The sequence below is a fragment of the Calypte anna genome, chromosome 3, assembly GCF_003957555.1.
Source record: "Calypte anna isolate BGI_N300 chromosome 3, bCalAnn1_v1.p, whole genome shotgun sequence".
NCBI lineage: Eukaryota > Metazoa > Chordata > Aves > Apodiformes > Trochilidae > Calypte > Calypte anna.
Genome location: NC_044246.1, coordinates 42,590,478 through 42,605,197, shown reverse-complemented (window position 1 = coordinate 42,605,197; position 14,720 = coordinate 42,590,478). Strand labels below are relative to the sequence as shown.

Here is a 14,720-nt window from a genome sequence, read left to right as displayed (position 1 = left end):
TTAGCATGGGAGCTTACTGAGTTTTCAAAAGTTCTTCAATCCTTTTGAATCATCCATTATTTTCAGTGTTTGTCTGGTGGAATTCTCTTACTCTTACATATACAGGACAGGAGAAAGGTATATATAAGAACTGTTGGGAACCAGTAGAAACAAGATCGATATTAAAATTTCAGCATAAGAAAGGTCCTGGAAGCTCACAGATGCGTTGTGTCCTGCATTGACTCAGCACTGTTACTGCACAGTAGCTCATTCTTCAAATAGTGTTCTAAACAGTTTTGAAACTGTTTGCACAAGCTGGTCTCACCGCTTTCTTTGGCATCTCTTTTCCCCTCCAGCTGTTTCAATCTGCAGAGAGAATATTTTCTCTAATTTCTATTGCAAAGAGGGTTTTTTAATTCATGTTAATTTCCCTTCTTTTGATGTTTTCTTGAACTCAGATTAGACAATTAGTCTTTCTGTTTGCTCATATTATTTTGTGTCTTAGAGGTTTATGATGATAATCTATTTTTTTAAGGAATACAAATTCTCCTTTGACCCTTCTGAATTTTGGAGATCCTTCTTTCGTTTGAACATCCTAATTTTTTTTCCTTCCCAATTCTTAGAATTCTTTAAAGTTAAATACAAAATGTTGCACATATGGGGGTTTTAACATGGATTTATTAGTATTTATTACAGCTTTAGTATAGTGTAATTTTATTTATTCTTAACTACTTTAGATAGCAACTGCAATTTTATTTTCTTTTTTGAAATAATTTGAAGTACGAACATTCAGATTTTCAGTTCCATAACCCTACAATCTTTCAGTCCATTATTCTTTTTCTGTCTCCAGGTAAGTTAAGTAGCTTTTATTTGCATAAACACCAAGCTGCATATGTTTATTTGCATAAACATCAAGATTATTTTTCAAACCTCATATATACAAACGTAAAATTCAAGTGAGCATAGGTATTGATTTCATTGGTTTTGACTCTTCAGTATTGTGAGTTTTCTTGCTTTGTTGTTGAGGTCCTTTCTTCTGTAGCAATTGATTTATAAAAAATAACTTTGTTTCTTATAGAATGGCAGTCTGTTGACTTTGTAAATCTAACTAGGAGCATCTAACTAGAATTGCTTCTCCATCCCTCAAACCTTTTTGTTTGTGAAAAAATTATTTTTATGATCTCACCAGCACAAGTACTCTCATGCATTAATTTTCCATTCTCTTCCTTTTTAATAGTTCTTTTGTGTGTTATCATGACATCCTTTTGCAGTCTTTCAAATTGTAGAGTTTTGGTGAAAGAAAAATAGTACAGTGTCAGAGAAATCTGTGGTAGAGAGTGGTGGTTTGACCTTGGCTGCCAGATGCCTACCCAGCTTACTTTCTTGCTCCTCATCATCAGCAGAACAGGGAAATAAGACAAAAAACTTGTGGCCTGAGATAAAGATAGGGAAGTCTCTTGCCAAGTACCTTCATGGCATAAACCAGCTTCACTTGGGGAAAATTAAATTTATTTATTGCCAATCAGTGATAGTCAAAGGTCTTCACTGCACCCCCTCTTTCTCTGGCTGAACATCACCCCACCCCACCCACAAATCCTCTCCCTCTTCCACAAGAAGGACTCACAGGACTTTTTCTCACATTTATTTTTTCTCTTCACTGCTGAGCACTGTTTTGTCCCTTTCTTAAACCACCTTTGCCCAAGGTACTGCTGGCATCATGTGGGATCAAGGCTGTGCCCTGTGGTGGGGTGGTGGAACCAGCTGAAACTGGATCCAGCATATGTGGGGAAGCCCTGGACTCCCTTCACAGGGCCCCACAACCCTTCCACTGTCCAGCCTCCACGCCTGCACACAGTGCAAGAGCAAAAAGTTAGCCAGAGATGGGGAAATAGGAAGTTTTAGTTTAGTTTAGGGGCTTTGTTCACCATATTTTCTGTGAGCACTTGCAACGGGAGGGGGAGTGAAATGCCTTTTCCAGTTTGAAGACACAGAGCTGGGAGAGACACGTTACCCCATTGATGGGTTAAGTCTTGCCAGGAGGGCTGAGGTAAAACATCTATAAATGTACCCAAATTGCCCTGACTTCCCTAGATTTTGCCCCATACAGTGATAATTTTCCCTCCCCCTTGAAGTTTGGTTTTGTTTGGTTGGTTTTTTTGTTTTTTGTTTGTTTTTCTTTTTTCTTATCCCCAGAGACGTGAGGAAAACCAGTGCTGAAACAATCCCAGCCCGACTCAATGTTGCAGTGGTGTTTTTCACAACCTGGAGATGTGCAGCTGTCATGTTAATGCAATCTATCTCAAATGTGATTGTCTATATAGAGAGGACCCCTTTGATCTGATAGAATGAATGGAAATCACATTAGCTAGAACCTCTCTGTAATCTCAACTCTTAACACATTTGGTTTCAATTATGTAAAAAGCTCTTTTGAACTCACCCACCTTCTTTTTACATTTCCCCTAATTAAACATCCCTTATTTCACCTACTTTGCTTGATTGGTTAATAAACAATGACATTTTTTTGTCCTGTATGTTTAAATGCTTTTCCATGTGGTTGTCACTACCTGGGATGTTCTGTTTCTGAGAGGATTAGCTGTGTTTGGTTGTGGTGTGGAGATCTGTCTCAAAAGTCTCATTTCCCCCAGGCGTAGCGTGGGGCATCTCATGCTGAGTGTACATGCAAGCTAAATTTAATAAAGTGCTGGAATAAGCTGCCCTTTTTGCTGCCACATGGCCACATTTACAAGGAAATTGAGGTGGGAGGTCAATTTTCACTTAAAGTCTCAGGTTGGAGAGGCCTAAGTTTTAAGTGGAGGTCTTTAAATCTCACTTGTCTGACAGGTGGTAAGAAATTTACATTTAAATTGTCCAGATCAGCTCCCTATTTGTACTGGGTTGTTGGACAAAAGAAATTTCTTTGTCTTCCATATCCTTCACTGCTTCATCTAACCAACCATAGCATAGGCTCCTTCTTTACAAATATATGTATTGCTTCTGACTGTAGTAATTGTCATTTGTGCTGGCATTTTTCTTTCTGCTATAATTTGAATATTGTTCAAGACTACATGGAAAATGTTTGGGGCTTTTTCCCCTGAAGAACGGCCTCTTGCAAAATGTAATCTTTTTAGTTTAAAGCAGAATTTACCAGTGTTGGCCTAACTAGAAATGTTGAAGTTTGTTCAACCTTGCTAAAATTTAGCAATTTCCTTTTCCTGCTATAGCAAAACATGGTTGCTTGTATAATGATTTAAAATAAAATAAATAATCACACTGACAACTTGTCAGAATGCATGCTGGAAATGCTTTTTAAAACACATGTTAATAAGACCTAAAGTTCATATCAAGACTAAATTGGATTTGAATTTGTGGGATGATTGGAAGTGCCATAAACTAGTTAATTAACTTCATTTTTGATTGAAGTATGCAAAATTCAGTAGATGCGTAATTGTGAGTAAAATGCCAATTAGAGATATTAGCAGAAACCACATTAAAAAAAAAAAAACTTGTTTGACAATTCTGTGATCTTTTGATATATTGAAGAACCTGATGAAATCTGGGGTATTTTGTTGATCAACTAGTGGTGTTGGGTCAAAAAGTCAAGTGATGCTAGGAGCCGATTGTCAGATAATAGGTTAGCACTAATGGAGTGCTAACATTTATATAGTTAGCATGTGAGTGGATGAGTCCTTGAAAATAGAAAGCAAGTGGAAAAAGAGTCAAGGTTTTCCAAGAGATTATGATATTTTTGTATTTCACCCACTAATTGTTCTATACTTTTTAGCACATGAGGACTAGCTAAGAAAATATGAGGTGCAGTTGTGACTAGTCAGATTTGCTGAAATCAGAGTTTTAAATTTTAGGTTTGCATTATTTGTGCTATAAAATGCTTTTCTGATTAATTCAATCCCTAAAACTCTTTCTAATAACATTTCTCTCTTTGTGTGCATTGCTGTGAGATCAAGTAGCAGAACAAGAAGAGTTTTCAGTACAGCATTGGGAGGAAGTTTGAATAGCTGCTGGTGGCTTCCACGTACTTTTTCTTTCACAAAGTTGCTGCAATACAGCCTCAAATTAAGTTATGGATTTAGAGTGGGTTGTCTGGGTGATGATACATACAGTAGCATTAAAATCAAATAAGGTGCACTCTAACCCTTGCTGTATAAAAGGAAGGATATGTATTTTCAGGTGGAGTGTACCCTTTGCCAGGCAAATGACTTCTATATAAATGGAGTAGCATCTAGGCAAGGAGGAGAAAATGCTTCATCTTAAAAAATTAATGCATAAAATGTTGAGATAGTGTAATGATGTGTCAAGTGAAATATCCTGTACAAGCACTTGTTTTAGCAGCATTCACGTAGTGGGTGTTGAAGTACTTTAAGTGGACTATTGCACATTCGGGAATAGAAGCCAATAAGCATCAAAAAGAGTATGTCCCAAGTTCCCCAACCTCCTTCCCCTTTCTTCCAAAGTGTTATGGGCATTTTTGAACTCTAGATTGTTTGGAAATATTTCAATTCTGAATGGTTGTAAATTTCCTGAATACAATAGCTGCTGGTCTGTGTGATCCTTTGGTATGGTTCCTGCTGAGGCAGGAACCAGGAAAAAATCTGCAGTGAGAACCATACACAGAAACCAAGAACCAATAATGTATTTGTTAAAAAGAGTAAAGTAAGTAGATTATATATGCCTCACACAGCATATTCCCTTTTTACCCAACCCTATTGTTTTTCCATATATGGATTCTTTTTTTAAAGATGGAAGAACATTTTGTTTGGGGTTTTTTTTTGTCCTCAAGGACCAAATATGTGTCATTTTAGCCAATTTTTTGTGTGTGCTTTTGATTTCCCTTAGGGAGGAGATGAGTGTAGTGAAATGAGGCAATGAGGCAACCAGGTGCCACTAGTTACCAGGTAAGTGGGCAGGAGCTTGTGTTAAGCCCACCTGGGCCTGATTAGGGCGGGCCCCAACTGCGCATGAGCAGGATTAGGGGGCCAATAAAAGGTGAGGCCTGAGACCTAAGCTCAGCTCATTCCTGAGCATGTCTGCAGAGAGGTTGGTAGAACAGACCAGAACAGAACTGCTCAGAGCAGTAGCACTGGGCCAGGCTAACCAGTCATGAGGGCAACAGACTCAGAGCACTATTTTTGCACTTCTGCTGGAATGCCTGTTGGACCTCAGAGTGCTGTGCCCTAAGAGAGGTTCGTCTTGCAACAGATGAGAACTGTACTTCGGTGGAAGTAATGTCAAGATTATTTTTTTTGTTCTTATACGCATATGGCCTTCACCAAGTACTCTGTTGGTTTTAAATAATCCAGCTAGTTTCTTGGGTTGCATCTGTCAGAGCAACTGAATGTGGTGGGAGTGATTTAAAGAATTTATGTGACTTTATTTTTGTCCACTTCCTATGTATGTTTTATTTCTCTGAAGTTTCTCAGATTTTTATACTGCCATCTCCCTTCATTTTGCTGTGGTAGGTTGTCTTCCCTCATGACCCTTAAATACATGTGTATCCCCAGCTTCTGTCACAGTGTGCTGCTTATTAGTCAAAACAGCAAGAGCTCCAGCAAAGCCAACAGCTCTGATATTGTCTCTGCCAAATTCCGCCGTCCCCCCCAAAACCCTGCACACCCCATCTTGCATCAAGAACTCTTGTGCTCTCTCCATCTCCTCCTTTTCCTCTACCCCAGTCTGCTGCAGTTACAGGAGCTTTCCTGGCTCCCATTGCCTGCACAAAGATCCTGTCAGCAGGGAGAAGACAGACCCACTCATAGCAATTTCTCCCCCTTCTCCTCCTGCCCAGCCTCTAGTGGCAGATGCGTTAAGTAGACACTAGGGACTCCAGCAAGTAGAAGCCCATCAAGAATATCTCAATTTCTGGAAAGCTTCAATTAGCATTTGCAATCAATTGCAAAGATGCATTTCCATAGGGAACCATACTTTGTGAGGTCCAGGATCATTACTTTACTCCTACTGCTGAACAGCAGATCCTTAGGCTTTCCTTGGTGCTTAGGGGCACTGTGTGTCAAGAAAGGGCTAGGACAGTGTCAGTAAAGGTTAAGCATTGCTGGATTGGGCCACTTTTTTTTTTTTTTTTTTTTTTTTTTTTTTTACAAAATCTACCAGTTTCTGGTGAAATTCAGAGTGGATTTGAAGGGTTTTGTTTGGTTGATTTTTATCTCTTGAAGCATTAGTAAGGCACTTCAGGAAGGTAGGATCGATTCCTTACATATTGCTTCAGTAGAAAACATCAAGGCCTTCTTATTTAAATCAGTAGGTAGAATAAATGTTTAACCTTGTAACTACAGTGAAGCCAACATCCCATTGCTGTTCAATTCAGTGTATGATGGGAGATTTCACAGCTGACTAGTGTTTTACACTTTGTTTTAAATTACTTTTGCTGTATTATGTTGCCACCCTAAAAAAAAAATGACTTGCTTGCTATATACGGATAGGTAGAAGATGAACTACTGTGAATTAAGGAGCTCCTATACACTTTGAAACTTGTTTCAATTAACGTTTCTGTGTACAACACTTGTTTCTGGAATAGCAGTTCTGGATGTGGCATATAGTGTGTTTTAAGAAGAATGATGTACTTGAGTTCAGGAACAGCTGCGTACAAGTGTCTAAATGGCTGTGTAATTTACAGAAACGTTGCATATGCCCTCTCATAGGTAGATTTTATAATTGTGTAACTACCTATGTAAGTATATTGCTCACTTGCATTTGAATTGCATATACTTTCTCTTGCCACATGAGTGCTAATTGCCAGAGTAGCGAGATGTTTTCCCTTCCAGTCTTGTGGTGGTAGCTTTCTGCTGTTTCCCCTGTTATGCTCAGCTTGAAGCCTTAATGTTCCACTTGGGCATTAGAAATGCCCTGACAGACAGCAAAGCTCCATCACATAGCACACTAAACGGCACAGCTCGGTAAGTTTCCTTCCCACAGTCTGGGTATTGCTTGCTATTTATTTTTTTTACAAGACTGTTAGAGGACCAGTTTATCAATGATGTAGTCTCCCTGGAATCATACTCCCTGTAGATGCTGGAGAAAGAATGAATCCAAATTCTTGTCATGTAAAAAAAAAATAAAAAATCTATCGACTGCTTCAGAAAAGTGAAATTCTTGCAAATATGCAGCTCTCCTGCAGAATTCTGGTGTAATACCTTCTGCAGTAAGGTACTTGTACAGAAGTTATACTCTTCTTCAGCAGCCCAAGTGTATGTGCATTTTCAGTCACATAATTCCTTTTTTCCCTCCTAATACTAACAAATATCAAACAGCTTGGTAACTTAAAATCTAGTTTTTCTGTAGTGGAATCCCAAGACCTTGTTTGTGCAAGCCTGTCTCTGTTTACATGACCTAAATAATTACTGCTTATGCCTACTTTCAGCTGACACTTTTTAGACAATTTTATAGCAGATATTTTCCTGATGATGTCAATGTAGTAGAGTGTGGAGTGAAGCATGGTAGGGTATAATGTGTTTCAGAGAAACAGCAAACAGCAATGATGTGACTTTTCTTGCATCTTACCCACCTTCTTGTAACTGAGCTCTCTATAAATGCAGCCATAAGCTGAATCCACATTTGCAACTAAAACAGAAAAAGCAGCTGAGTTGTAGAATAAGGTAGATTGCTGTGCTGATCAGACAAGAGGCACAGCAATGAGCACACAGTGGGCAACTTTTCTGACAATCTGAGTCTGAGGCCAGGTCTTTTGTCAAGAGAGCCAGTGCATCTTGGCCTGCAACTTGTCTTGGTTTTGATGTCTTCCCTGAGGTTTAAAATGTACCCTGGTGCCAGTATTGACCCTTGATATAACCGGAGATCACTGAGTTACCCGCTGAATTTCTGTAAATGAAAAAGGGCTCACCTTCATTTCAATACTGTATACTGTACCTGTTTTGTCTCACTACTGCATCGTAGCAGAGACATTCCAGTTCTTGCCTTAGTTGCTTGATGCTTATTTTGGATTTCTTTATAAACCATCCTCTACCAGCTGCCTTTTTATCATGTAAGCAATTGATTGCAATTGGCAGTCATGCTTCAGGAACTGCATGCATTTTCCTGTTGCTGATGAATTTTTCACTCAAGAAAAATGACTAGGCATGTTCCTTGCTTGAGAGGAATTGAGAGACATATAAAGATTTCTTTAGAAGAATTATTTTGTTTATACATTTTGAAAATTTCTTATTATTTTTCTTTGATGTTTCATATACATGCTAATTAATTACTCTAGTATAGTCTATAAGGCCTACAGTGAGTATGTGCAGTTTTTTTTCCTGGAGTAACTTGGGCAACAGAAAGGTTGCTGGCTTTCAATAGTATTTAATTTCACTGTCTTTCACTTTTTGAGTGGACAGCAAATAAGGTTTTCTCTGGCTGAATGAGTTCAGTAAGGGCAACGTAGGTTATTTAGCAGAAGATTCATGTCTTTCCTCATTGGCCTTCAGTGCAGCAGATCCACATGAGGGCAATTCTTTTCCAGGTTGTGAGAATCCACAGAAGTGATCAAGCTACCAACTTGTCACCTTGTTTACCCAATCACCACGTGATCATGGTTAAATTGAAAAAGGGTGGGAGGGGGGAAGGGGAAAAAAACCTCCTCAAAAATAGCAGCAACGTAAGCTTGTTGGTAGGGTGCAACCATCTCTGCTTCTAAAGAAGCCAGACTTAGTATGGTAATGGGAATCAACCTAGCATGAGCCAATTCATTTTGACTACTAAAATACATTTTTGACAAGATGATTATATGGGATCAGTTGCAAGATTATAGTTTCACAGCTGAAGGACAAGTGAATGTATTGAGTAACCCCACCTCAGGCATACTGTGCTGTGCATCTCATATGTTTCCTTTTATTGTCATAAAGTGATAAGGCTGAAGTGTTATGATTAGCATGTTATCAATAGCCAACCTTAATGCACATGACTGTAATGTAGCACAGTTATTCACATGTCTATTATGATTCAGAAATAATTTTTAGCATCAATAATAATAGTGGTTTCTGAACTTATATGGGATAAAGTGTTGTTGCCTTTTCCTCTTTGCTTTTTCCCTGCAGAGAATACCTTAGGTACTCTTCCACAGTTTGAAAATGGGACTGTTGAGCTACTATTTGAAGAGCCTCTATATATTATTAAACATCATTGACAAATATATAAATTAAATAAATGGAAGTTAGTACGTTTTGACAGTCATGTTGATTGAACAAAGGGACTCCAGTTTGAATTTAGAGCACAGGAACAGTCTGTAAAGTGTTACATCTTGATAAATGCACAAAGGTGACAGTGTCACCTTTTCTGAGAAGGTATGAGAAACACATAAGTATTTGTGTTGATGTGCAATTGGTTCTTTTCATGATTTGTTTCAAAATGTAACCAGTAAAATTGGCAAATCAGAATATTAGGATTGTGATGAGTCTTTCAGAAGCCAGAGAGATGGGAGCATATTTAAAATTAATGAAAATCTGTCTAGCATTTAGTCTGTGCTAACAAATACAGATGCAGACCTTTTTTTAACCAGAATGAATTAATTTACAGAAAACATTAAGCATTTCAGTTAAACTGACAGATTATAACACTTATCCCTGCAGCTACTGAAGTGAGTTTCTGGATTGACATTTATTCGTTAGTATTATAACCCAACCAATATAGTCTGTTATCATCTTCAGCTGTATGATATTAAAGGTTGATTATTTAGTACTTATGCTTTGTTAATGGGCTTTTCATGTGAAGGTGACATTACTCAATTGTATGTTCGACATTTTTAATAAGATGCAGCATTGGCTTGAGCACAGTAGAGATGGATGAAACTACAAGCATCTCTGTACTATTTAGGAGTCACATAAATAGATTTCTATTCATTTTATCTCTCTATTTGCACTTTTACTGAAGAACTTCTAGTGTGTTTCTCAGGTACTACAGACAAATTAGGCATACTGTAAGACACACAATAGTGTGAATATTTCTCTGCTGAATCCCCAAGCACAAATTGCTGAGCATTTACACTAGAGCGTCAAACAACAGGGAAATCATTGCATATTTTCTGTACATTGATGAAACAGGGGGACTTGTGTTCTCATCAGTTGCTTTCCAGGAAGTAAATATAAAATGCAAGGCAAACTTCAATCAGTACCTCTACAGTTACTATCTCTCTTCCTCCTCCACGCTCTTCTCCTCAAAACCAGCACATTTATTTAACATATAATATTTCAAAATAATTCTGCCAGATCTTATTATGCATTCTCCAGAACATTATGACCACGATGTTTGCAAGAATTTGTACAGCGTGCAGCTTGTTCTGGCAGCCGTTTCTCAGATCCGTGTTTCAATTTACAGGAATAAGGTTGTAAAGTCATAAAAGAGGCACAGAAGTTATTAATTTTGAAGACCTTTAAAAGCTGTCACAAGCTGTCACCTTGGGTGATCTTTGTGGAAGGACATACCAAAAGCAGTGGAGTTTAGATGAGGTATTTTTATGTGATGGTAGCAGGATGGGGTTTTTGTATTGGAGAGTATGAAGGGTGTAGTTGTTCATCTTAGGGAGTGAGTGCAGTATTTCCAACTCAGAGGAGAGGAAGGTTCTAAGTTGAGCTGTGGCTTTACTGATGCTGGTACTCAAATTCATGTTAAAGCTGGCACTTGCTTTTCTGTAGGTGTATATAGCTGCCCTGTCTGGAGTGACATTTTATCTGTGAAGCAACTGGGCAAAGATGTGAGAGTTTTCATGACAGTTTCCAAGAACATTGCAAAGGTTTTGAATTGATGACTGTTTCTGGAGACACAACTGCAATAGTCTTTTCTCATATGGCTAAAGGGATGGGCATGTGGAGATGGTCAACAGTGACATTCTTTTCAGAGTTGACAGTGTTGAACAACCAGAGCAAAGCCCAGTTGTGGCCTCACATGCACATGGGGCCTAGCTCTTCTTTACCCTCTGAGTCTTTCAAACTCTGCAGAACTTTCTGCACACCCTTGTTCCTACTGACTTACCAAGTTTGCACCCTCTATGGTATCAGCTGTGATGAATAAAGCTGTATTTTAAAGGAGGGCTCCTGAACTCAGAGGGGTACAAGAGGCTTCTTGGTTCTAGGATTTGCTCTATTTAAAGGCTTAGGAGTAGACCTTGGTAATAGATGGTGAGATTTGATTAACTGGCACTGTAGAATGTAGAAGACTGCGGTAAAATTCCCACTTGCTGAAGGTGCTCTTCAAGAACCAAAGATAACCTCCACTGTTTTTGTGGTATAGTGGGATTTGTTGCCAAAATACTGGCTCTGCCACTGAAGGATGTAGGAAACCCAGCTGATGTTAGAGGCCTTTGTGTGTGGGTAGGCACAGGTTTCACATTGCACTTATCCAGGACAAAAGATGCCAACTCTCCCTTTTTCCCCTGCCAAATAAACCCAGTGAAGTCCCATGGAGGCACCACTTGCCTGTACCTTGCGGCTAATGCTTCTTTGCCTTTTTGTGCCCTTGTCCTTTTCAGTATTCTGGAGGAGCACTCACTGCAGTAACATGGGCCAGTGTCACTCTTATTACTTTACCTGTTTTATCTTTTGTGAAATTGAGCCTTTAGCCAGAATTGCCTGAGCTGCTGCTCCAGAAGTCGCTTAACTGTGAGGCTCCTCAAGCTCATTTCTCTCAAGTAATTTGATTCCCACGTGCTCACTGAGATTGCTTTTTCACTGAAATGAAAGGGGAAAGGGGAATGAATGCATGTATAGGAGTGGACCAGAAGTGTTGTGTCAGACAACTGTATCTTAGAGATAAAAACAATACAAAAATGTGTTTTAAAAGATCCCATCTCGCTTTATCTCCCCAGTACTATGAAATAAAATGTTTTTCCTTTCAAGAATAAGAGACACAGGGTGTTTTGTGCTGATGCCAGGTATGGAACAAAAGGCCATATTCCATCCTGTTTATGCATAAAGCCAATAAAGTTATCCTTTCACTACCATGAACAGAAATGTGTGTAAAATACTAATTAGGTTCTTTTTTCCCCTTCGGTATCTAGTCATAAAAAGGCTTCTATGGGTTTCAAGATTTTAAATCTTACACAGAATTAAAGGCTTTTTATTTTGGTTCCTAAACTTTTCTTTACATTTTGGTTACTTAGGAATAGTTGAACATCAGTTTTCTAGATAAGCTTGTATTTAAGATTGGTTAGTATGGCAGCAGTTTTCTAAATATTGTACAATTCATGGAGAGGTTCTATAATATCTCCAGTACTTTATCACACTTTTAGGCCCATACCTTGCTTCAAGAGAGTGAAAATAAGCCTGAGAAGTTAATCTTGCTGGAAAGAGAATTGTTCTGAAAATAAACCACTAAGTGCATAAACAATGGCATATCAGTTGTCCAAAATGTATGTTTCTCCCTCTGCACAACTTTCATTGTATGTCCAGACAGATCTACCATACTCAGGGTACAGAATTGTAAAGAAAGTCCTGTTTTGTTAGATAGCATATTACTAGTTTAAGCAGGTGGTCTACTTAGAGGTCTGTTTATATGATGAAAATGAGGCACTTGGAAGTCCCTGCTATGGGTTTCGTTAGTGTTCATTAGTTTGTGTCATAAGACATATGCCTTGATGACATCAGCAGCATTATTAAATGTCACAAGAATATATTTTCCCAGTGGCAGTACAAGAATCTACAGTAATGCTAGTAGGATCTAGCTAATTTTTCTGTCTTGCAAAAAAAAAAAAAAAAAAAAAATTCTGAATGAGCTTTATTGATAAATTGTGTGCAAAGGAAGCATGTGATAAATGTCAGTCTTACTGAGACACTGTCGGGTTTACTTGCCACTTTTGTTGGATAGCTGTCCCCTATCACTTCAAAACCGTGCACGTTCTGTTGGACAAAATCATTGCAGAGTCCAGTTACAGGGAGTAGTGTTTTGGGGATTTGACTCAGCAAGTGCACGAGTTCTGAAAAAGGGCTAAAGAAGATACAAGTTCAGAGGATACTGTGCCAGGTTAAAAAGCTGGTCACACCTGATTTTTCCAGCATCTGCTTTTTCGATTTGTGGTGCAAGGGTGATGTCTGATGTAAAGAAGACTCTGTATGCAACTGTGTGCCAAATTTCATTACTGTTTCTGTCTATCCCTATTGCTTGCTTGTACACTGAGCCTATAGCTCCACCTCTTCAAAGGCTGTTCTATTAATCTAACCTACTGAGAGCTATTCATACTGCTTATGGTTTTTTATTTTTAAATCCTCACAAAAATGATTTGCTGCCCTCAAGTTAGGAATTTAAAGGAAAATTAAATTAAGGCTGCCTAGGTAATGAAAGCATCTTTAGATTTGATAGATAGAGACCATCAAAGCAAAAAGGCTGTATCCCTGGAAAGATTTCTGATTTTGTTTAGTGCTGGGGGGAGTTAATATTGCTAGTATATCATGCAGCATAAGGCCTTAAATTCATACGCTTATGCTTCATGGACTCCTTAATTTTCAAAGTTCGTTATTTTTTAGGTCATAAATTAAGAGAATTCTAACTCAGACATTTTCATCCTTATATGGCCTATGGCACTGGGATCATAGTGTTGTATAGTTTTGCTGACAGATGGATTAAAGAAAAAAACATCTGAATTTTTCTTACATGTCATGAAATGTAAGCCTAGTATTTGTTATGAGATGTATGTGTTATATTGCTGCCTGCCTGGTATGACAGGTATACCACTCTATTGTATCTACCTCTGTTAAACTCTAGAGCTTTCTGAACTAGAGCTTAAAAAATAAAATAAAATAAGTCCAATAAAATACCACGGTCCTTGTTTTCAGTTTGTACAGCTCTCAAAAAAAGTTATTGATGTCACCTGAAACATTTATACAAGTCTCTGAAGAAAGGAGTTTATTATTTGCAATCTTGTAATAGTTAAAAAAATAGAAAAGAAAAAATAAAAAAAACCCAGATCTTTGTGTTTCTATGTGCGTAGAAAAATGTGTGCCTTTTGTTTATCTCTCATTTCTTCTGTCTTTAGGTTTTCCAAATGAGCCTGCTGCTGTCATTGCCCTTAACACTACTAAGGAATGGTTAAGGAAGAATCACGATGAGGTATGGAATAAAATACAAATTTCCTAAATATCTGTTTAAGGTTGTGGTCTTTGACTCTAAAACTGTGAAAAGAGTAAACATAGGCTTGAGCCTTGAAGTCTTTTCTTATTTGTTATTTAGTCTTCAGACCAATGAAATCAGGTCAGGACAATAAAGCCAGGGGAAAATTGTTATATTTAAAAGCTACACTGGAGTTGAAGGGAAGTGACTTTGTTTGACTCTGTACTGTGGTTTCCTGTGCATTGTAATCTTTCCTGGCAAAGTAAAAGACTCTTCTCTTCCTAAGCTGTTTCTGAGCATCAGAGATTTTGTGTAATAATGAAGAGATTGTTGGAAAGGAAATGTATATAGCAGTTGTCAATGGAAAAAGCCACCAAAGGTCAATGTACATGTTCCAGAGGTCACTTTACAGTAAAGACCTGTATGGTAGTATTTTCTATTTTTGTTATTTATTTTGTTATTTATTTTTTTTTCTCACAATTAAGTGTTCATTTTCCTTGGAACTCTGACTACATATGTGTTTCTATTGTGCATTTTTACAGGACTAGTCTTCTTCCAGTGACAACATAATAGTGACTATTTTTACAAGAGAAAAATACGTTTTCAACAGAATGATTTCCATATCTCCCCGTTCTAGTTTTTGTCTGTCTCTGGTTTGAGCTTTTAACAGGCTGATAGTTCCT

At 38.0% G+C, this 14,720-nt stretch overlaps 1 long non-coding RNA gene across 1 annotated transcript in view; it reads left to right on the top strand.

The window, feature by feature from the left end:
• LOC115598036 overlaps positions 1 to 14,038 on the top strand; it is a 346,409-nt gene extending 332,371 nt beyond the window's left edge. Inside the window, exon 4 of the long non-coding RNA XR_003987341.1 lies at positions 13,964 to 14,038. This is a non-coding gene — a long non-coding RNA (uncharacterized LOC115598036). The remainder of the gene's footprint in view (positions 1 to 13,963) is intronic.
• The last annotated feature ends 682 nt before the right edge of the window (positions 14,039 to 14,720 follow it).